This window comes from Eretmochelys imbricata, chromosome 2, assembly GCF_965152235.1.
Source record: "Eretmochelys imbricata isolate rEreImb1 chromosome 2, rEreImb1.hap1, whole genome shotgun sequence".
Classification (NCBI taxonomy): Eukaryota; Metazoa; Chordata; order Testudines; family Cheloniidae; genus Eretmochelys; species Eretmochelys imbricata.
Window position 1 is genome coordinate 855,396 of NC_135573.1, and position 24,407 is coordinate 879,802.

At 48.8% G+C, this 24,407-nt stretch overlaps 1 long non-coding RNA gene across 1 annotated transcript in view; it reads left to right on the top strand.

The window, feature by feature from the left end:
- The window catches only part of LOC144260817 (uncharacterized), a 142,946-nt gene that overhangs the window by 24,332 nt on the left and 94,207 nt on the right, over positions 1-24,407 (top strand). Inside the window, exon 2 of the long non-coding RNA XR_013345057.1 lies at positions 5,140-5,181. This is a non-coding gene — a long non-coding RNA (uncharacterized LOC144260817). The remainder of the gene's footprint in view (positions 1-5,139; positions 5,182-24,407) is intronic.

Below are 24,407 nucleotides of genomic sequence, written 5' to 3' on the forward strand. Positions count from 1 at the left end.
TTCTAGACTGTTCTCAGTGGTGGAAGAGGACAGGACAAGGAGTAATGGTCTCAAGTTGCAGTGGGGGAGGTTTAGGTTGGATATTAGGAAAGACTTTTTCACTAGGAGGGTGGTGAAACACTGGAATGCGTTGCCTAGGGAGGTGGTGGAATCTCCTTCCTTAGAAGTTTTTAAGGTCAGGCTTGACAAAGCCCTGGCTGGGATGATTTAATTGGGTATGGGTCCTGCTTTTGAGCAGGGGGTTGGACTAGATGACCTCCTGAGGTCCCTTCCAACCCTGATATTCTATGATTCTATGATTCTAACACTTCAATCTCTCTGGTCAAGCGATTACAGACATGAAAGTTGTGATATTACAACAAAAAAACTTCAAATCCAGACTCCAGAGAGAAACTGTTGAATTGGAATTCATTTGCAAATTGGATACAATTAACTTTAGTCTTGAATAGAGACTGGGAGTGGCTAAGTCATTATGCAAGGTAACCTATTTCCCCTTGTTTTTTCCTAAATCCCCCCCCCCCCCGGACGTTCTTGTTAAACCCTGGATTTGTGCTGGAAATGGCCCACCTTGATTATCATACACATTGTAAGGAGAGTGGTCACTTTAAATAAGCTATTACCAGCAGGGTGTGGGTTTGTGTGTATGGGGGGTGGTGTGTGTGTGAGAAAACCTGGATTTGTGCTGGAAATGGCCCACCTTGATTATCATACACATTGTAAGGAGAGTGATCACTTTAGATAAGCTATTACCAGCAGGAGATTGGGGTGGGAGGAGGTATTTTTTCATGCTTTGTGTGCATATAAAAAGATCTTCTACACTTTCCACAGTATGCATCCGATGAAGTGAGCTGTAGCTCAGGAAAGCTTATGCTCAAATAAATTGGTTAGTCTCTAAGGTGGCACAGAGCTGTATTTACAAGGTATTGCAGGGACCTCTGCTCATGGCTAGGGCCGCCTCCTCCTTGCCACTTGGGGGGGATTAGCTCTTTCAGCCTGACACCCTCTTCTTGTTGTTCGTTGGCCCATTGTCCTGCTCTGCCACCCCTCTCTTACTCCTCAGGAGCTGCAGCACCTTGTCTTCATGGCTTAGCCCTCTGGCCAAGTCATGGCATCCCTCCCCTTCCAGGGCACTATCAAAGTCCTCCACGCTCTCCCAGACATTTCTTAAATCCACTGCCCTGGCTAAGCCAGTCCCCCAGTGACTGGAGCAAACCGTCCCAGACAGTCTTCAAGTTCACTGCCCAGATTGTGCCACTCTCTCAGTGGCTGGAAGGGGAACATACTTCTCAGTCTCAATTCATATGGGAAGATCCCCTAAAACACACGCACAGGCCAGCCCTATGTAACACCTCTATCTCAACAATCACTACCCCCACATTTAACCAAGGAGACTCTATCTATCTATCTATCTATCTATCTATCTATCCCCAGACACCCCCCCACTATCTCTCTACCTTCCTTTGGCACACGTATGTCCCCCTTACTGTAGTATCCACCCACCTGACAATCTTTAATGTATTTATCCTCTCACATGCCTGAGAGGCGGGGCTGTTACCCCTATTTTACAGGAGGGGATGGAGCAGCAGAGAGACTCAGGCTTTGCCTTCACTGCAAAAAGGTAGGTTTTTCCATGGGGATAGGTGTCTCCAGGTAAAATCCTCCTGGAGACAAGACACAGATAGCTTTTGCCTTGATGTAGTTAGTCAATGGCGACTCTGTACCCCACACCTGGTGTTTACCCAGGAGACAGCTGCATTCAGTTCAAAATATGCCTTTTTTGCAGCAGTATCCTGCCCAAACCACACAGAGAGTGCTGCAGCAGGGGATTGAATCTGCATCACCTAACTCCTAGACTCACAACCACATCACGGGGCCATCCTTCCTCCCGGATCGCCAGCCACTGCTAAAGCGTAGCAGGGAGACGCAGCCCTCAGGTCCCTGTCAAATGGACAGGGCTGCGCTCCCTGTGCAGGGTTTGGTTGCTGGGTGCGCTCCTGCTCCCTGCGCAGGCCGCTCACCCTGTGAGGCCGTCTCTCCCCAAACGCAGGCTGAGCAAAGCTTCCCTCATCACTTTTCCATGGAAAGTCTCTTATTCTGACTTCTTCTCCCCTGGCTCTCTGCAGTAACAAATGACCCTCTGTCACCATCGCTGCTCCTTCCCGTAGGCCACACAGTGGCTCCTTTCAGGGTCTGTGCTTGGCTTTGTGTCTTGCCTTTCCCACCACTGATTGGTGGTCACAGATTCTGTGTTTGGGGACCGTGTGCCCTGGCTTTGCCCAGGTTGCTGTGGTGAGGGCTCTGTGAGCGGGGCAGGTCTGGAGCCATCCAGCCAGTTGCTAGCTTTGATCTCTTCTCCCCAGGGACTTGTGGAGCGGTGCTTTAAGCGTTGCAAATCTCGGGTTGTTTGCTGCCCTGTCTGGGAGGTTGCAGGGACTGAGCCCAGGCAGTACTGCTGTAGGTGTGGCTCATGCTTTCTTCTGGACTTGATTTTTGATCCCCTAGTGTCTGTGGTGCAGGGAGCTTTGATGGAGGAAGCACTAGGCACTGAATGTTCTTTTCTGCCTGTTGATGAACAGAGGACATGCCAGCTCTGCTTGCTCCCTGTCAGCGCCGTGGTGCATGGGCACACAGGGACCTGTCTGTGAGGGGCTGGGTTTCCTACCTCGGTCAGTGTAATCAGTTAAAGATGGGCCTGGACTTCACCCCCACCTAGCAGACTGGGCTGGATTATACCATCAGAGGGTTGGCAATAGCTTGATTGGAGTGGGGGTTGTATCTCTCTCAGGATTTCTTTGAGGTGTAGAGATTCTTAGCCAGCCTGCCGTGGCCCATGGGCAGCCCCTGGCACTTATCACAGAATCACAGAATATCAGGGTTGGAAGGGACCTCAGGAGGTATCTAGTCCAACCCCCTGCTCAAAGTAGGACCAACCCCCAACTTGCCGCAGGACCCCAGGACCCCAGTTGCACGTCTGGCGGGGGAAGTTTTTGATTTATCACGCCCCATGCAGGCTCCGGGGCGGCCGAGGAGGCTGTATGTGCTACTCAGCTTCCCGACTCCCGGGAGATGACTGATGAACCCAGGAAGCTGAGTAGCAGAATCTGCCTCCGCAACTGTCTGCAACCTCCATGGGGCAGAGCAAAAGCAGGTTCCTCTTCAGGAAGAGTCGCTCTCACACTGCGGCTTTTCCCGGGTGGCTTGGGGGTCTGGGAAGGCGCAGCGGCTGGCCTGGGGCTCCTCCGAGCAGGTGTGTGTGTGCGTGGGGGGGTCTCAGGGCTCCTCCCAGCGGGGGGGGCTCTGTGTCCAGGGCTTTGGCCAGCCTGTGGCTTCTCTGGGTGGGGATCACAGGGCTCCAGGAGTGGGGGGACTCGTTGCTCCAGCTGTGGGGGGGGGGCAGGGGGGCTCACGGCTCCTGCTATGGGGGGCCCTGGGGGCTCATTGCTCTGGCCAAGGGGGGGATGGCTTGGGGCTCCAGCAGCGGGGGGGCTTGGGGCTCCAGCAGTGGGGGGCTCAGGGCTCCGGCTGTGGGGGGGCAGGGGGACTCAGGGCTCCTGCTGTGGGGAGGCCTGGGGGCTCAGGGGGAGGTGGGGCTCCAGGGGTGGGGGGACTCATTGCTCTGGCCACGGGGGGGGGGTGGCTTGGGGCTCCAGCAGTGGGGGGCTCAGGGCTCTGGCTGAGGGAGGAGATGTGGGGCCTTGGGGCTCTAGCTGCTGGGGGAGGGATAAGGGGGCTCGGGGCTCCATCTGGGGTGGGTGTAGGCGGAAGGGGCAGAGCCGCAGGCTAGCCTCCCCAAAGGGGGGCTCCACCCTCCGCCCATGTGCAGTGCCTTGCTGTGTTTGGTACAAAGTCTGTATATTTACAGTGGGATTGATCTCCATGCCTCTAGAATGAAAGCGAGTGTCTTGTGGTTGGTCTGTGGCTCTTTCTGCAACCTCTTGTTCTGGCCCTTTCCAGGGCGCCTGTTGCAGCAGGGCTCTCCGCCGTGAGCAGGACACCAGCAGAATCAGGGCCTTGTTTTCAGTCTGGGGATTGCTGCGGGGGCTGGAAGTCACTTATGTTTATGGCACAGAGGCTTGGGCTGAGTCTCCTTTTGGCCTGTAGTTTATTTGTTTTCTGCATCTGAGGGGTAGGAGCAGGGATTTAGTGACGTCATATGTTTTGACACCAAGCTGCGTGCACTTTGTCACAGTTTGTGTCAGCACGGCTGGGTGCCAGACTGTGTCAAATGCTCTGAAACTCTACAAACCAGGCAAACACCCTCCCCTGTGGGTTTGTTAGTGAGCGTCTGCAGGGTAAACACGTGATCGGGGCAGTTTCTCGTGAGTCTGTTTCAGTCTCATGGGTATGGTCTGAGTCTCCATCCTGCAAACACGTATGCATGTGCCCCACCTTCCACCATGAATAAGCGTGTGTGTGTGTGTGTGTCTAGGGGCAGGATGGGGCCTTACTGAGGATGGTACAGTACACTCTGCTCAAGCTGCTAACAGAGATACCTCTGGAGTTCTAGAACTAAGGGGATGTTGTTAGGGGGCTTATTTCTTCACCCACTTATTTCTCTGGTCCTTCTCGCATGAATAGAGAGCAACAATACCCAAAGCCCAAAGGTGCAAACAATTCGATGTTTATTGGGGTGAACTTCCAGCAAGCATGATTCCAGTTTCCTTCCTTCGTGTCCCCCTTCCCAGCTCTGACACCACAGAGCCTTACACCTGTGTCCCTGTTCCCATTCCTACCCTTAGCAAAACATGATTCCAATTTCCTCCCCCCCATTCCCTGTTCCCATTTCCCCCCCTTACTTCCTGATTGACTGCAGACTAGAAAGTAAAACTTGAGTTCTGCTTAGCTATACCTTAACCAATCATTTTCCTGAAATTTAACTAGCCAATCCTAAAATATTGTAACATGATTATTTAACCAATTATATCCCACCACCTTAATTAGTTTACACCCAGCAAACTTAATTATACAGCAGACAGAAACAATCACAGAACCAGACAGAGATTGTAGAGACAAACAATAGGGAAATGGGGACCACAATGACAGAACAACACAGAAATGAGGATTTCACATCCCAGCTATTGATAAGTGAGTTCTTGCCAGACAGGATGCTCTCAAACTGTTTCCTTTTACATCTTCTAGGCACTTCCCTTTCTCTGGAGGCGATCGGCATTATCAGGACAGGTTTGTATCCTAACAGCCCAATGGCACCTTCTTTCAATGAGACTAGTTTGGAATGTGAGGAGGTGACCGGTCGCTTCCCAGCTCATGGCTGCCTCTGCTGCTTAGCCAGAGGCCTTAGCCTAAGCACAGGTTTCAGAGTAACAGCCGTGTTAGTCTGTATTCGCAAAAAGAAAAGGAGGACTTGTGGCACCTTAGAGACTAACCAATTTATTTGAGCATGAGCTTTCGTGAGCTACAGCTCACTTCATCCTTTTCTTTTAGCCTAAGCACAGGGGCTCAGACTGTCACAGTAAGAGAAAGCCCTTACACCGGCAGACAGTGATTTTGATTCTTTCATTTACACCTCTAGAACTAGCCAAGTGATAAGAATACACCTACATTCTTAGAGAATGGGCCTTTACAGACAGGCCTGGATACCTATATCCTAACAGATGTCTTAGGGTGACCCCTGATGTTGGATGGAAATAAGGGAAAAACCACATGAAAAATAAGCGATAGCGCTTTATTTTAAGGGATGTTTTAGGCAAGCACCATTGCCCTTGTCACATCGTGTATTTTTCTCTCAAGCGTATGTGACACCAACAGACACCGCTTGGCCGTGGGTGGAATTGAACCCGGGATCTTTGCCACTTACTGCATGAGCTCACAGCCACCTGGCTCTTAGTGAGGGCTGTAGCAGACTCCTCGATCTCTCGCTGGTCTCGGTGCCACCAGAGAGGGCAGAGTGCCACAGCCAGCAGGCCTGGGTTACATGTACATTTCTGCTGGCCTCAAGTATGTGATGCAATTATCATAAGCTTCAACGTCGCGTTTGCAATGGACCTTATTAACAATTTTAATACATCTCAGTACATCTTAATATAAGGGATGGGGGAGTCACCTGAAGGGACAAATCAATGAAATAAGGGACGGATGGTCACCAGAGCACCTCCCCTGGCCGGTGTTGGATGGCTAGTCCATCTGCTCATGTCCCAGGGCAGAGTATGAACTCTAGGGCTAAGTGAGCTGTTACCAAGAATATAGTAATGCACGAGTCCTGCTCGCTGCCAGCCGCATCCATGGTCATACCCAGCAAACACCACCCTGAGGTAAAGGGGTCAGGTACCCTGTCACAGCCACATGGGCTCTGTGGAGTCAATAGGAGTAATGGGGCCAGCCCTCAAATACTGATCAGACATGGCCCAGGAGTAGGACACTGTGACACAGTGCGGCTCACCACTGTGGCACCTCTGGCTGTCTGTCTTGGGCATGAGCTCTGCTCCCTCTTTTGGTGGTGTCTCACCCACTGTCACCTCTGTTCCTGGACCCGTGTTGCTGCAAGGGCTGCAGGGTCCTCTTCCGTGACAGTGCCCTTTAGGGTGACCAGACGTCCAGATAAAATGGGACTGTCCAGATTTTTAGTTCTTTGTCCCGCGTCCCGGCCGATGCACGATCGGGATGCCATTTGTCCTGATATTGCGGCTTTGGGTGTTTCCGGCGGTTTTTTTTTGTATTTGTTTTTTGCTTCCCCCATGTGTCCCGATATTTTGTCCATTTCATCTGGTCACCCTAGTGCCCTCTGGCTGTATCACACACTGTGTTCTCCTCTTCCAGGGGACCTGCAAACTCCGTCCAGCCACTACCTCCGTGGCAATTACAGTCCTTTGTCCCAGGACCAGTTCCCTTGTGGCTCCAGCACCCTTTTCTGCCCTTACCTCAGGGTCTCAGCCTTCAGGCCCTAGAAGTCTGCCAGGTGCACTCTCTAGCTTCCCTGGTCCTTGCTTGCAGCACTAAATTGTCCCAGGTGCTGGGGTTCCTTCCTCCTGCTAGAAGCCTGGTCTTCTCCCCTCCAACTCCAGTCAGCTCCTGACCCCTGCTCTGCCCTGCATTCCTTCTTATGTTGGCCTGCCAGGCCATGACTGGCCGCTTGCTCGAGCCCTGCCTGCCCCCAGCCTGAGCCCTGCCTTTCCCCCTGTGTGGGGCTGGCATAGTTGGTTGCCGCCCACACATTCCTCGACACCGCACCCCACTTTTTTCACAACTGATCAAGTGGGCGAGAGCAAATGTTTGCCAAAAAAGTCGGGCTGTCCGGGACAGGGTTTTAAAAAGGGACGTATGGTCACCCTGTGGCGGAGGAGAAAGCGTCTTTGTGTGTTGCCTGGGGGTGGGGGGTGTCTCTGCTCATGTGGCCATAACCCGATGGGCTCAGCAGCACAAGTGGAGGACATGGAGAGTGGGAGTGGGCCAGCACGAGGGGTGGGCTGGACAGACCAGAGGGGCAAAGGAGCCCAGCCTGGTGGAAAGCGCTGAGTGGAGAGACCAACTGACTGAGCTGCTGGAAGAGCGAGCAGGAGGACTGAGTGACGACAGACGGCCTGGTGGAGGTGGGGGGACGGGAGCAGGCGCTTGATATGGAGGGGGTGAGCTGGTGTGGGGAGCAGAGTTTGGTGAAGACATGTTGAGTCGCTGGCTATTTCGTGGAGGGGAGTGTTGATCAGGGCTCAAAGGTCAGTTCTGCATTAGTGTTACCGGGAATTATTCTGCCTTAGTCAGCTGTACTGGAGGGAGCGGGTGATGCTGTGGTATCTCTGATCAGAGGAACTGGGGGATTGAGTTCTTGTCTCTTGTTGACTCTGGTTGGATCGTCATGAAGTGGACATGGCTTGTCTCAGCCCCAGCCTGGGCTCCCTCACGTGCTAGCCAGCTGGGAGCCAGCAGCCCTGCTCCTGGAAAGCTGGAGGGAGGAGAATAACAGCTAATAATAGTTCCTGGGCTCCCTGCCAGTTTTACTGGGCACCGAGTGGGACTGTAGCAGCTCGTTTTCATTCAGCAGGAGGATGGTGCGTTTAATTTAGCAACGGTTCGTAGGCTGAGCCCCTGTCATTCTCCAGGCCCCTCAGCATCACGCTGCCTCGCTGCCAGGTCCATTTCCTGCTATTTAGCCTGACCTTTCCCTTTTAAAGTCTCAGCCTGTTCCTCCTGGCCACGCCCCTTGCATTTCCCTAAAGACCTCCTTCCCCCCAGAGATGTGTGGGCTGCACCAGGGCTGCCCAGAGGGACTGTTCTCCCCACCTTCCTCCCACGCTGGCCTTTGTGGCAGACTCTGCTCTGAGTCACTGGCCCCTGGTCTCTCTTGGCTGCTCTGGCTCCCCAGCATCTCCCTCCTCTTGGGGGGGTGGGTTCTCCCCTCACCCCTGAGTCTCAGACCATTGGATCGAGTCTCAGCCCCTACAGCCTGGTCCCAGTGTTCCCCTTCCCTGGGCGGTGGGGAGCAGCTGGGGTTACTGGGGTGCTTGGCTCCCATGGGAGATGAACACATTGCTAGTGGGAACTGCAGCTGGGCCCAGCCCAGGACAGAACCAGGCTGCATGCGTGGCGGGAGAGAGCAGAGCAATAGCGGTGTCCCAGGCCCAACAAGGGGTGAGACGCTCATAACACTCTGCTCACCGTCACGGCGATCAGCAGGACCGGGTGGGCTGGGGGTTTGTGTCATGGCACCGCTGGTAACTCCTGTGCTAACAATGCCACTAAGAAGCTCTTTAACCATGTATCAGAGATACAGAAAAAGGAAGAAAACCAGGGAAAGCATTTGAAGTGTAAAGTATTATGACAGGCTTTGGTTAACACCACCCCTGCTTCCCTTTCCCAGGAGCTGTGGAGAGTTTTATGGAAGAAACCCCCTTACCTGACAGCCTTTTAGATAGTATGGAGCTGAGAATAACTTCTTTGGGGGAAAGGGGAGAGATGAGATGAGCTGGGCTGGGGCTGTCGCTGATGCTGTTGTTAAAAGTCCGATCCTGTTTCCTCGAAGGCAAAACAAGACAAAGACACCCCAAAGGGGAGAGAAAAGAGCAGCACAGCTGGAAAAGGCAACGTCTGTCTCTCGTGCTGACTCTGACTTGCAGCCTTGCTGCTGGAGAGAGAGAGGCCCAGTGCACAGTTTGATCAGCCATGCCGGGACCTGGCAAACTTGTACTGGAACTGGGCTGTTTAGGGAAAAGAACACACGGGGCAGGGGGGCGAGAGCAGGAACCTCTGTCTCGTGTCCCAGGTGTCCAGGATTAGCTGGAGCTAGTGGTGATTACAAGTGGGAAGACATAGAAGTCAGAATTGGTTAAAAAAAACCCAACAGGGTAAGCACTCAAGCTAGTTCCTAAACTTTACCAAGGCTAATGGGTCCAAAAGCGAAAAAAGAGTTTTTCTCACCCAAAAGCTTACAGCAGTCTGTACTGGCTGGAAAACCTCCAGGCCAGGACCACTTCCCCAGCTTAATGATGCTTCTTTTGTCTTTCAAGCAATCTAGCTGTTGTGAGTAGGGATGGAGGGGAAGAGGTGAGGTGGAGGTCACTGTCTCCCCTTCTTATATCCCACTCCCTTCTTTGAGGATTACCCCCACCGGGGTGCAGGCAAACAGTCTCTTGTGTATGTGAGACTTGAAGTGTTTCTGGGATGAAACGTAAATTCTTTGTTTATGTCTTTCCCCACGTTGGCAGATGGCCAGTTAAACAGGTGATGGCACTTCATCACTTTTCTGACGTGCTAAGATGTCTTTGTCTCTGAGAAATTGGTTTGTGGGCATTACCCAGAGCTACCACAGACTTCAATAACAATTGTGTAGCAAAGTCTCATAATTTTACATGCCATGTTCTTACATACATTTTAACAAGACAATAATATTCAGCAGATTATGAGTTTTCAAATGATAGCTCACAAGACAAACTTTGTACAAAACATATAACCATATAATAGTTAATTATAGCACAATCTGGACAGGTGCAGACATGCCAACTCTCGTGAATTGATTGCCAGAGATGCGATTTCTAAGTAAAATTATGCCTCACTCATGATCTCCCAATAGAACCCTCAAATGTCAGTATTTTTTTTCTGCCATGGTTGAACACGTGCAAGATCTATCTCCAGATCGTGAATGAGGCTTAATTTTACTTAAAAATTGCTGTCAGCCCCGGGGATGGATGGGACTTCCGCTGTCAGCCCCACAATCACTATGGCTGTGAGCCATGGGTGGCTGCTCCCCTGCCAGCCTGAGAAGTGGGAGAGGGGATCCCACTGCAGCCCCCGCAAGCCTGGGGAGGGCGAGGAACCCTAAGAGCAGAGGTGAGGCTGGGAGAGCTGCTATGGCCTGGGGGCTCCCGGAGGCTGAAGTGAGGAGGGTGGGGGCTGTGAAGTGCAGGGCTGTATTAGACTTTCATAGAATTTAAGGTCAGAAGGGACCATTATGATCGTCTAGTCTGAGCTCCTGCACAACGCAGGCCACAGAATCTCACCCTCCCACTCCTGTAACAAACCCCTAACTTATGTCTGAGCTACTGAGGTCCTCAAATCGTGGTTTAAAGACTTCAACGTGCAGAGAATCCTCCAGCAAGTGACCTGTGCCCCACGCTGCAGAGGAAGACGAAAAACTCCCAGGGCCTCTGCCAATCTGCCCTGGAGTAAAATTCCTTCCCTACCCCAAATATGGCGATCAGCTAAACCCTGAGCATGTGGGCAAGACTCACCAGCCAGATACCCAGGAAAGAATTCTCTGTAGTAACTCAGATCCCACCACAGGCCATTGGTCATATCGACCGCTAATAGTCGAAGATCAATTAATTGCCAAAATTAGGCTATCCAATCATATCATCTCCTCCATAAACTTATCAAGCTTAGTCTTGAAGCCAGATATGTCTTTTTGCCCCCACTGCTTCCCTTGGAAGGCTGTTCCAGAACTTCACTCCTCTGATGGTCAGAAACCTTTGTCTAATTTCAAGGCTAAACTTGCTGATGGCCAGTTTATATCCATTTGTTCTTGTGTCCACATTGGTACTGAGCTTAAATAATTCCTCTCCCTCCGTGGTATTTATCCCTCTGATATATTTATAGATATCCATCATATCTCCCCTGAACCTTCTTTTGGTTAGGCAAAACAAACTAAGCTCTTTGAGTCTCCTTTCATAAGACAGGTTTTCCATTCCTTGATCATCCTAGTAGCCCTTCTCTGTACCTGTTCCAGTTTGAATTCATCCTTCTTAAACATGGGAGACCAGAACTGCACACAATATTCCAGTTGAGATCTCACCAGTGCCTTGTATAACGGTACTAACACCTCCTTATCTCGACTGGAAATACCTCGCCTGATGCATCCCAAGACCGCATTAGCTTTTTTCACAGCCATAACACATTGGCAGCTCATAGTCATCCTGTGATCAATCAATACTCCGAGGTCCTTTTCCTCCTCCGTTACTTCTAATTGATGCGTCCCCAGCTTATAACTAAAATTCTTGTTATTAATCCCTAAATGCATAACCTTACACTTCTCCCTATTAAATTTCATCCTATTACTACAGTTTACAAGGTCATCCAGATCCTCCTGTATGATATCCCGGTCCTTCTCTGCATTGGCAATACCTCCCAGCTTCGTGTCATCCACAAACTTTATTAGCACATTCCCGCTTTTTGTGCTGAGGTCACAGAATCACAGAATATCAGGGTTGGAAGGGACCCCTGAAGGTCATCTAGTCCAACCCCCTGCTCGAAGCAGGACCAATTCCCAGTTAAATCATCCCAGCCAGGGCTTTGTCAAGCCTGACCTTAAAAACCTCTAAGGAAGGAGATTCTACCACCTCCCTAGGTAATGCATTCCAGTGTTTCACCACCCTCTTAGTGAAAAAGTTTTTCCTAATATCCAATCTAAACCTCCCCCACTGCAACTTGAGACTATTACTCCTCGTTCTGTCATCTGCTACCATTGAGAACAGTCTAAAGCCATCCTCTTTGGAACCCCCTTTCAGGTAGTTGAAAGCAGCTATCAAATCCCCCCTCATTCTTCTCTTCTGCAGGCTAAACAATCCCAGCTCCCTCAGCCTCTCCTCATAAGTCATGTGTTCTAGACCCCTAATCATTTTTGTTGCCCTTCGCTGGATTCTCTCCAATTTATCCACATCCTTCTTGTAGTGTGGGGCCCAAAACTGGACACAGTACTCCAGATGAGGCCTCACCAATGTCGAATAGAGGGGAACCATCACGTCCCTCGATCTGCTCACTATGCCCCTACTTATACATCCCAAAATGCCATTGGCCTTCTTGGCAACAAGGGCACACTGCTGACTCATATCCAGCTTCTCGTCCACTGTCACCCCTAGGTCCTTTTCCGCAGAACTGCTGTCTAGCCATTCGGTCCCTAGTCTGTAGCGGTGCATTGGATTCTTCCATCCTAAGTGCAGGACCCTGCACTTATCCTTATTGAACCTCATCAGATTTCTTTTGGCCCAATCCTCCAATTTGTCTAGGTCCTTCTGTATCCTATCCCTCCCCTCCAGCGTATCTACCACTCCTCCCAGTTTAGTATCATCCGCAAATTTGCTGAGAGTGCAATCCACACCATCCTCCAGATCATTTATGAAGATATTGAACAAAACCGGCCCCAGGACCGACCCTTGGGGAACTCCACTTGATACCGGCTGCCAACTAGACATGGAGCCATTGATCACTACCCGTTGAGCCCGACAATCTAGCCAGCTTTCTACCCACCTTATAGTGCATTCATCCAGCCCATACTTCCTTAACTTGCTGACAAGAATACTGTGGGAGACCGTGTCAAAAGCTTTGCTAAAGTCAAGAAACAATACATCCACTGCTTTCCCTTCATCCACAGAACCAGTAATCTCATCATAAAAGGTCAGTAATAAAAAGATTAAATAAGATTGGTCCCAAAACCGATCCTTGAGGAACTCCACTGGTAACCTCCCTCCAGTTCACCTTTCAGTAGGACCCGTTGTAATCTCCCCTTTAACCAATTCGTTATCCACCTTTCAGTGTTCATATTGATCCCCATCTTTTCCAATTTAGCTAATAATTCTCCATGTGGAACCGTATCAAACGCTTTACTGAAATCGAGGTAAATTAGATCCACTGCGTTCCCTTTGTCTAAAAAACCTGTTACCTTCTCAAAGAAGGAGATCAGGTTGGTTTGGCATGATCTACCTTTTGTAAAACCATGTTGTATTTTGTCCCAATTACCATTGACCTCAGTGTCCTTCACTACTTTCTCCTTCAAAATTTTTTCCAAAACCTTGCATACTATGGATGTCAAACTAATAGGCCTGTAGTTACCCAGATCGCTTTCTTAAAAATAGGAACTATTTTAGCAATTCTCCAGTCATACGGTACAACCCCTGAGTTTACAGATTGATTAAAAAATCTTTGCTAACGGGCTTGCAATTCCATGTGCCAATTCCTTTAATATTCTTGGATGAAGATTATCTGGGCACCCCAATTTAGTCCCATTAAGCTGTTCGAGTTTGGCTTCTCCATCGGATGTGGTAATATCTATCTCCATATCCTCATTCCCATTTGTCATCCGACCATTATCCCTACGCTCCTCATTAGCTTCATTAAAGACTGAGGCAAAGTATTTGTTTAGATATTGGGCCATGCCTAGATTATCCTTGACCTCCACTCCATCCTCAGTGTTTAGCGGTCCCACTTCTTCTTTCTTCTTATTTAGAACCTTTTACTATTGGTTTTAATTCCCTTTGCAGGGTCCAACTCTACTTGACTTTTAGGCTGTCTCACTTTATCCCTACATGTTCTGACCTCAATAAGGTAGCTTTCCTTGCTGATCCCTATCATCTTCCACTCCCTGTATGCTTTCTGCTTTTTCTTGATCGCCTCTCTGAGATGCTTGCTCATCCAGCTTGTCTACAACTCCTGCCGATGAACTTTTTCCCCTTTCTTGGGATGCAGGCTTCCAACAACTTCTGCAGCTTTGACTTGAAGTAATCCCAGGCCTCCTCTGCCTTTAGATCCACAAGTTTTTCAGTCCAATCCACTTCCCTAACCAATTTCCTTAATTTTTTAAAGTCAGCCCTTTTGAAATCAAAAACCCTAGTCACAGATCTGTTTTTGTTTATCCTTCCATTTAGTTTGAACTGAATTAGCTCATGATCACTTGAACCAAGGTTGTCCCCTACAACCATTTCTTCTATGAGGTCCTCACTGCTCACCAAAACCAAATCTCAAATGGTTGGTCAGGGGTTCTGAGCAGAAGGGATGAGTGCTGGGAGGGTGAACTGAAGGCAGTGGGGGTTGATAGGGTAGGGGGGCTGAAATGATGGGGGCTGGGGCTGAGCTGCTGGGGGGTTGAACTGAGGGGGATTGGGTGGGAACAGAATTGATGGGGGACTGGAGAACAGGATTAATTGCTGGTCAGGTGATGGGCAGATGTGGGGGTGAGAGCTCCTGCTGCGGGGGCCAGTACATGTGAGGAGCGGGACCACGAATTCTCACATGCACACATCCAATTAAAACACACCGAGCGGATTTCAGCTATGAACATGCCCTGCCATCGCGTTGTCATGCCAACAGCCCGAAGCCGTCCAGTCCGTACCAGGCTATTGGTGTCACCTTGCCTGGTTTTATGAAGAATTTTATGTAACAGGCTGAGCGGGACTTTTGCTGCTTTGGACAACTTAGAGCCCAGGCCTCTGCCCAGTGGCCCCTGGGGCTGGTGTCGGCCTGGGTGGGGAGGGAGGGCCGGCTGCACCCGCAGGTGCTTCGCGGGGAGCAGTGTGTAGCCATGTCACGGGGCAAGCGCACCCCATCACGTGCCAACACACAGGTTGCCCCCAGGCTTCGCCCCGACACGCTGCTGTGTGCGTCGCGTCGTGGCCGCCGTCACCGGTAAGAACACGTCTCTCCGGCGAGGGGGAGCCGCAGAGGGGAGGAGCGGCTCTGGGGAGGTGTGGCTGCTGTGGGAAGGGCAGGCAGGCGCTGTGTGGGATTGAAGGGGTGGCTGTTTCTGGAGGGGGGTGTTGTGGTTACTGGGAGGGGGATTGGCTTCTGTGGAGAGCAGACATGGAATGGCTGGCCCTGGGGTGGCCGCGGGCTGTGCCAGCTGTTGCTAGGGGGAGGGAGGTGTTACTGGGGCCGGGGAGGGGTGTAGTTGCTGCTGTTGGGTGTTGTTCTGCAGGGGTGGGTGAGGGTTGTGACCAGAGGGGTGGATGCGGGTTGTTCCTGGGGGGATGGCGGTTGTTATGGAGGTTGTTACGGGGGGGTTGTTCCTGGGGGGGACATGGGGGTTGTTCCTGGGGGGGTGGATGAGGATTGTTACTGGGGGGGATTGGGGCTGTTATGGGGGGGTGGATAGAGGTTGTGACTGGGGGGTGGATGAGGGTTGTTACCAGAGGGGTGGATGAGAGTTTTTCCTGGGGGGTGGATGGGGGTTGTTCCTAGTGGGGTGTGTTGGGGACACTGGGGCATGGCCACTAGATAACTCGAGGGGATAAAAGACCACGAGTGTCGATGAAGCCCCCTCGCACTAGGCCCAGGTGTCCTTGGTCCCCCCTCCCACCTGGAGGCACTCGCAGCAGCTCTGCGTACTAGGCCCAAGTGTCCTTGGCCCCCCCGCCCGGAGGCACACACAGCAGTTATGCTGAGGATCTGCAACAATATGCTGCGAAGTCAGACTGCCTAAAACTAAGCAAAGCCAAACAAAGCAAATATAAAAAAACAATGCTAAATAAAGCAGCTTTATGTATAATTTAACAAATAATACAAAGAATCAAGGAACTAGCTAAAAACTAGATTGGCTGGCTATATAAATACTTGAAGCAGCTTGCTATTAAATAAATATGCTAAAAAAAAATGTATAAAAGCCTGTGTAACTTCCTGCTCTGTGTGCAAAATTTAAGATTTTATTCTCCCTGTACCTTTTTGCAGCTGCAATTAAACTTTTCTGCTTCTCCATCCCGTTGTAATTATTGGGTGTAGCACACCGAGTAACAAACCAACTCAAGCTGTTGTTCAGCCTCTCGGCACTGGGTGCCGGCAACAGCTTTTGGCGTCCCTGGGTGGGCGACGAGGCTGCAATTTAGCCTTGCCCGGACCCTTCCTGGAGGTTGAGGATTGCGGCGAGAACCGACGCCCAGCACGCACCGGTGAGTTCATCGGGGGCTCGGAGGAGACGCGATTTGATCGACCCCAGAGGGCACAACGGTGCAACGCACTCATATAGTGGAGAAGCAGTTGTGGACGGCGGTGAAGAACCGGTCCCTTGGATAAGGTAGGAACCTTTTAAAATCCGGATTATATGCTCTGTTGGAACCTGGGGACGCCCAGAGTTACCCTGTAGGTATGGGACAGGGACAGAGCTCAGGGGTTAGGGCACGGTGTACGCCCCTAGAGTGCATTCTAGCAAACTGGAAGGTATTTGGTGCGGATCCAATAACTAAAAGCCAATTAAAACAATTCTGTACAGTTGACTTGCCTCAATATCAACTAGAGGACCAGGAGTGGTGGTCACCAGGAGGGTCAATTAATTACAACACAATCCTTCAGTTACTCCTGTTCTGTCAGAGAACAAGGAGATGGAATGAACATATGTATGCGCATTTGTTTCTGACTTTATGTACTCGACCAGACATTTTACAGCGCTGTAATCTGACTCCGACTGGTTCGGTAGCAGCTAATGTTAGTCCCCAGACCCCCACCCCCACTATAATGGCAGAGCCGGTGTCCCCTTCGGCCCCTACACCCACACCTTGTAAGTCTCCAATGGTTGGCCTATACCCCTTAATCACTGAAACTAAAGTCGCCCGGTCTGGATCAGACAGGCGTCCAGCCACGACTATGCAGGTTTATACTCATGTGCCCTTTAATCCTGTGGATTTGGCTGCTTTCAAACCACAGGCAGGAAAGTTTTCCACCAACCCAAGCAGGTTTATTTCAGTCTTTGAGGGGTGCCTCAGTAGTCACAAGCCGAATTAAAATGAATGTAATATCCTCCTGAGAACCCTGTTGTCTAAAATAAAAAAAATCAGGTTACAGCTAAGGCAAGGGGAGCGTCAACATTCAAGCAAAAAAAAAAAAAAAAAAAATCTATCTGTCAAGTTCCTCTCCAAGTAATTGTAAGCGGCTCAGGGCATTTCTGGGTATGGCAGGCTTTTGCAAAATATGAATCCCAAAGTTTGGACTGTGGGCTAAACCCCTGTACAACTGTGTAAAAAAAGCAGATCATGACCCCTTCTGTTGGACCCCAAAGGCTGACAGGGCATTTAAAATCCTAAAAAAGAAATTAATGAAAGCCCCGGCTCTGGGCCTGCTGGATCTCTCTAAGCCGTTTCAGTTGTATGTACATGAACGAAGGGGGGTGGCCCTAGAAGTGCTTACACAGCTGTTAGGAGCATGGAGACGTCCCGTGGCTAATTTTTCTAAGCAATTGAATCAGGTTGCAAAGGGTTGGCCGGCATGGGCGGTCGCAGCTACTGCCCTATTGCTTAAGAAAGCCAAGAAGCTAACATTGGGAGGGGTTATGCAAATCTATACTCCCCATATGGTCCGAGCCTTATTAGATGCAAAGGAAGGGCTTTGGCTCACCCAGGCTCGGATTGCTCGGTACCAGGCTAAGCTGTTAGAGAACTTTGAAGTCACCCTACAGCCTTGCCCCTCCCTTAACCCAGCCACCCTCTTGCCAGAAACAGAGGAACAGAAACATGACTGTTTAGAGATCATAGATGTCCAGTACTCCAGCTGTCCGGATTTAAAGGATGTACCCCTCCCAATTGCAGATTATGAGTGGTACACTGATGGTAGCGGTACTGTAATAGATGGGCAAAGGAGGGCGGGTTATGCTGTTGTGACCCTCAATGACACCGTGGAAGCTGAAGTTTTGCCTGCTGGGACCTCTGCCCAGCTTGCCGAACTAATAGCCCTGACCCGTGCACTTGAACTGTCAAAAAGAAAGCAGGTCAACATTTTTACTAATTCAAAGTATGCTTTTGGTGTGCTGCATGCTCATGCTGGCCTATGGAAGCAAAGGGGAATGCTGACAGCCCAGGGCTCCCCAGTCAAGTACGGGCCCCAAATCCTCCGGCTCCTAGAAGCCGTACAACTTCCCTCGGAAGTGGCGGTGGTACACTGTAAAGCCCATCAAAGGGAGGATCAAGATGTGGCCAGAGGTAACGCCCGGGCAGATAGAGAGGCTAAGCATGCTGCCACCCTGCCATCCCCTCAGGCTGAGAACGCCCATATGCATGCCCTTATCCCATTAGTAGGGGAACTTCCAACCCCTCAGTACTCTGGGGAGGAGAGACAGCTAACTGACAAACTCTGTCTCCAAAAAAAGGAGGGATGGCTCCATTCCCCCGAAGGGAAGGTCCTCCTACCAAAGGGCCTGATGCGGCCAGTGCTGCAAAAACTACATCAAACCACTCATGCTGGCAGGGAAGCACTTATCCAGCTAATGGGAAAATACTTTATCACTTCCGGACTCCGACCCCTGGCTGCCCAGGTACAAGCGGACTGCTTAGTCTGCCAAAAGAATAACCCCCGACCGGGACATCCTGTGCCACCAGCTGCCCTAGAACCCACTCCGGGCCCCGGACAAGTGTGGCAAATAGACTTTACTGAGTTTCCCCGGACCCAAGGGTTCAAATATCTCCTTGTCTTAGTGGATCGGTTCAGCGGATGGCCAGAAGCCTTCCCATGCCATAACTGCACTGCCAGGACAGTGTCCCTCAAGTTTGTTAAGGAGATCATTCCTCGCTTTGGACTCCCCCTGTGGATGGAATCTGACAACGGGACACACTTCACGTCAAAAATCATTCAAAGCATCTCACATGCCTTACAGATGCCCTGGAAACTCCATACGCCCTGGAGACCGCAAGCCAGTGATGTAGTGGAGCATACCAATCAGACCCTTAAACGGCATCTCTCAAAAGTATGCCAAAAAGCCTCACTGCGATGGCCTGATGCTTTGCCCCTTGTCCTACTCCGTATCCGCATTCTCCCAAAGGGTAGATTAGGGCTCAGTCCCTTTAAAATTGTGTTTAAAAGGGCATGGCCTATAAATGGCACCCCGGTTCTGTCAAAAAAATGGAAGTTGGGTAATGGTTTTTTGTCACAGTATATGTGTTCCCTGTCTGCTGTTCTCTTGTCTCTTCACAGGTATACCAAGGATTCACAGCCTCTCCCCTTGGACACTCCCGTCCACTCCTTACAGCCTGGTGACTCTGTGCTTGTTCACACCTGGAAAGACAAGCCTCTCCAAAAAAAGTGAAAAGGACCCTATACCGTCCTGCTAATCTCCCATACAGCGGCAAAAATCAAGAGACACAAGAACTGGATCCATCACTCTCGTCTGAAGGCAGTACCCGCCCCCTCGTCAGCAGAACAGTGGACCGTCCAACCTGCTGACTCCTCATCTAGTGACGATCTCAGGCTAAAGCTACTGTTTAAAAAACACAAATAGCGGGCACTTTAATGCTAAAATGGGCCCACCCTGGTACTGGAGACCCTGGATTAAAAAAACTCTGGTAATAATTAATTGGGTAACATTGTTATTCTCTGTATTGGTATTTCCAAACTGTGCATATCGGGAGCATAACTCCTTTGTTTCGCTTGCGCACCATGTTGCTACTTTAACAAACCAGACTGATTGCTGGGTATGTGCTCCGACTCCCCTGTCCCCCAAAAACGGGAATGCCCCTTGACATGCTGCCCTTGAGCCTAGCAGAATTAGCCACCACCAAAGAGCAGGAAAGAACGGACTCGCCATTCTGGAATAAAACCTCTTTACAGCAAGCCACCTATCAGGACCAGGAGTATTCAGTTGCAGTACTCACTAAAAAAGTATTATATTTTACCCGAAACCAATCTAATCACTATGGGTGTCCTGTAAAAAAAAAAGCTCCTGTGTTATTACACAGTGGGCTAATAAATATTAAATAAAAAAAAAAAAAAAAGCGAGCAGTGTGGGTATAATGGTTCCTCCCCTTTTAGGGAAACTCTTACAAATAATCTTGCCACAAGAAAGGGGTTTAAAAATGTAACTTGCCGTCCAGTTAATATCTCCAACGTAGCAAGCCAATGGTAGGTTTGTAGTGGTCCCTATAGCAAGTGTAATTTAAACAGCACAATTAGAAATGCCCCCACTTGTACCCAATCAAAAAAATAAAATGCCCCCCTAGGGGCATATAAACTGTTTAAAAAAGCAGCCTTAAATATCCCAAAAATCCCCTTAAAAAACAGTCCTTACTGGGCCCTACAGGGTCACTATTTTGTATGTGGCCAAAAGGCTTACAAGGTGCTACCAGCCAACTGGACAGGTAGCTGTTATATAGCTCATAAAGTTCCTCATCTTTCCATAACTGCCACACTGCCCAAAAAAAAAAAATTAAAAATGCCCAAGACACCTCTGTTAAGTCACAAAAAAAAACCCTGCGGCAACTGACTAAGGCATTAAAGGGCAATATAAAAAATCCCCTCACAACCAAGAAGCTTGTAAGATGCTCTGTACTGAAAATAGCGCCACTAATTTCCAGACCAGCCATGGCATGCATAGGCCGTTATACTATAAAGCTGCAAATAGTACTTAAAAATGTATCCTTAAAATTAAAAAACTCGGTTAGTAATTTAAAATCAGCAATAAAAACATTAAATAAAAAGGTACAGCAGCTCAAAATGTTTTCCCTCCAAAACAGGCTGGCTTTAAACTATCTCTTGGCATCCCAAAAAGGGGTTTGTGCCCTCATCGGGCCCCAATGTTATATATATGTAAATAATAGCAGTTATAAAATCTATAAAAAGATGGTACAGGCTAAGGCCCATGCCCGAGCTGAAGCACAGGTTTGTTAAGGAAAAGTTAGCACATGTGACTCCATTTTGGTTTGGGGCCCACCATTGTTTAAATGCCAGCACATCATACACCAGGAGGAGTAATCCTTAGATATTGAATCCCTGTGAAAATCCTCCTCCTTGTCTCCAGCCTGCCTTGACTCCCAGTATCTGGTTTTTGTCAGTCTCTAACTCCCTGTCTCTTGGCCTTGATGTGAGGCCTCCCATCCTGATAATAAAAGTTACTGATGCATGGCTTTAGGACCATGCTGTGAAATTAACATACTGGTATAGCACGAGGAATGCACCAAGCAGGGATAGGTGGTAGATAAGACAAGGGTTTGTTTATTGGCTAAGGTTTCCGATGCACGAGGGCAACATGCTTTGCTAAAAGGTATATAACCTTTGTATAATCTGCATTCAGGGTCCCCTCCTGGCTAGCAGGGGGGCACCACGCTCGAGCGTAATAAACTTAGTGTCTTTTGGGAACTCTGCAGTTGTGGACTTTGTTTCTGTGCCTCAGCCTAGATTCGAACTGTGCGTGACCTATCAGGTATAATTCGCAGCACTGGTGTGCGTGTCCTATCAGGTATAATTCGCAGCAATTGTGTGCGTGTCCTACAAGGTGTAATTCGTAGCACTTGTGTGCGTGTCCTACCGGGTGTAATTCGTAGCACTTGTGTGCGTGTCCTACAAGGTGTAATTCGTAGCACTTGTGTGCGTGTCCTACCAGGTGTAATTCGTAGCACTTGTGTGCGTGTCCTACCAGGTGTAATTCGTAGCACTTGTGTGTGTGTCCTACAAGGTGTAATTCGTAACAGTTTTGGCGACCACGAAGGGACTCTAGGCTCGCCCCAATAAGCGAGACTACACTCCTCCTCTCGGACAGCTCCAGCCGGCACAGGGTGAGTTCACCTTTGAGAACTCCGAGGAGGGGGGGTGTGAGCCGTCGCTTAGGCGATAAGGTGGCACATTTTGTGTTCTTTTGGTAGCCCGTTATAGGTTCTGGGCAGAGTGTAAGTAAGGGGACCCCTTTGGCTGAAATTCTCAAGAATTGGGGGAATATTTCTGGCACCCATGGGTTAGGCAGAAAAAAAGCTGTTATTTTATGTAAGGTTGAGTGGCCAGCACTAACAACTCAAACATCTGTTGAATGGCCACCGGATGGGTCCTTTGCTGGGGATACATTAACAGTGCTTAAAAGGAGGCTGGAGGACAAAGCTGCAGCCCAGATGGATTATTGGTATGTATGGGACAACTGGGCTTATGCGCATGCAAAAGGACATCCTCTTTTCTCCTCCTTTTCTTATTCATCTCAGGGGTCTCCAGCCCCGCTCTGTGCTATGCCTGCTTCTGCCCCTCCTCCAGCTTACCCTCGGCTTTCTGACTTATGCCCGTCACCTCCTTGCTTGCCAATTAGCTGTGCTTTCTGTCCAGGTGACAAGCCTCATGTGGGGAGGACTCGGGTAGCCCTTGTAAGTAAAAATATTTTAAAAAAGAGACCAGGAGGGCTGGGGGCTAGTTAAGAAGCCCACCCTCCTTGTTAATTTGGTAGTGAAACAAAGCTGGTGCTCATGGAAGGGACAGTTCAGAGAAAAAAAAAAGGATCGGGCCCAAGCGGGCAGGCAACAGATAGAGAGATTGGAAAACAGGTTGAAAACTTAAAGGTCATAGTGAAAAAGAAAAGTAAATAATTACAGGAATGAAAAACGTAAATCCCGGAATAATACTTAAAATGGTAAAATCTAAGTAATTGGGTGTCGTTTTGAAAAATAAGCAAGTAATTTTAAAAAAAAAAAAAAGTAAAAAGTTAACTCTTTAGTTGCTGGAAAGAATTAAACAGTTAAACTTTGTAAAATACTGAAAAGAAAAAAAAAATGCTTGGTTTCTTTGCAGCCATTTTGGAAAAAAAATGGGCCCTTTTCCAAAGAAATGCAATTATACAGTGCTACTTAATTAATATCGTATTAGGTTCCAAGAGGCTACAATAGGTGGTGTCTTCCTTTTCAGGTCGCTGTGTGTTTGACAGCAGGAGTTAAAAGTAAAAGGCAATCAAAAGTCTGGTAAAGTTTATTGTGCCCTTTTTAAAGTAAGAATCTTTAACCTGTGGATCCAAAAGCAAGCCGGAAAGCATTTATTTTAATGTAAATTACCTAACTAATAAGGTAGAGGCCACTGAAACCTGGGCTGCGTATAAAACAAATACAAGAAAATATGGGTAATTCCCCTGTTTTGCCTGCAATTAACAAGGGTATTTGTATAAAAAGGAAATATTTTAAGCAATGACTGACTGCCCAAAAGGGGTAGATCTGTGTTTTATTTTTGTCTTTCAGAAAATCAGAGAAAACTGATGCCAGCTGAAAAGCAATTCAACATCTCATGAATTTACTGGCACAATAGAAATTCTGTTCTGTGTTCTATGTCCTGTCTTGTGGTGTTTGTCTTGTGGCCAAAATTGCTGTTTAATTTTTCATAGGACAGTTTAGTTTAAAACTAAATAGAAGGGTTAAATCAAAATGCAGATACTTGTTTTATTCAACTTGCAATACAAAGTGTTTGGATAATATAAAAAAAATGTGATATACTAAAGTTTAATACATTTGCTTAAGTAAAAAAAAAAAAAAAAAATTCATTGGCCAGATCTTTTAATTAAAAAATTGTTGTTAAAATTTGCACACCAACAGTCTTTGGAAGCAAGGACATCAAAGGTTAACCCACTCCCCATATTATACATGAGATCCTTCTGGCTACCTCACATTTCTAGCCAGAGGGCTGGGGAGGGAAAAAAGGCTATTGGGCACCAGAAATTGTACCAAGTGGACTCCTCAAAAGTGGGTGTGCTTGTCCTGGCTTGTTGCTCCAAAGCTCTGTAATAAAGTCATTTTCCTAGAAGGGTATATGTGGCATACATTATACAATAAGACTAAAGTGCTGTATAATGGGCAATGTACATGTGTTCCTTTTTAAACAAAAATGTATAAGTAAAAAGTGAAAGTTTCCTTTGCAGGTTAATAAAAGCCAAGAAGGGGAAAAAAAAAAAAAAAAAAAAAAATAAAACGGAGGACGAGCTAATTCAACGCTGTAGCTGGCAGGCTTGGCAGGCTCGGTCCAAAGATAAGACACTGGCCTGCCCAAGGACACTACTCACAGCTAGGATTTGGCTAACAGCCAAGAAAGAGGGGGGCTTAAATGTGCCCAAACAGCTGTGAAATCTGCAACACAGTGCCAGACATTAATGAAATGTGTTAGGTCTCTGTATTTACAGGTAAAAGAAGTCCTGCTTCAAGAATCCTGAGCAAACCTGCCATTTGTTAAAACCAGGTGACTGGGTCTACATAAAGGTCCCTCGACAAAATACTACTCTGGCCCCATGTTGAAAAGGCCCTTATTAAGTCCTGCTAACTACCAACACCGCTGTGAAGTGCCAAGGACTGACTGCCTAGACCCATGCTTCTTACTGCAAAAAGACCCCTCCACCTCGAGGTGACTTCACTTCGACTACTGATCAGCCTGTCCCTCCTTCTGGGTTTTTTTTTTTTTTTTTTTCTTTCCTCCTTTTAAACAGCAAAAAAAACCAAACAAACAAACAAAAAAAAAACAACAAGGTGAAGTGCTAGTAACCTCTCCCTTGTCCACTG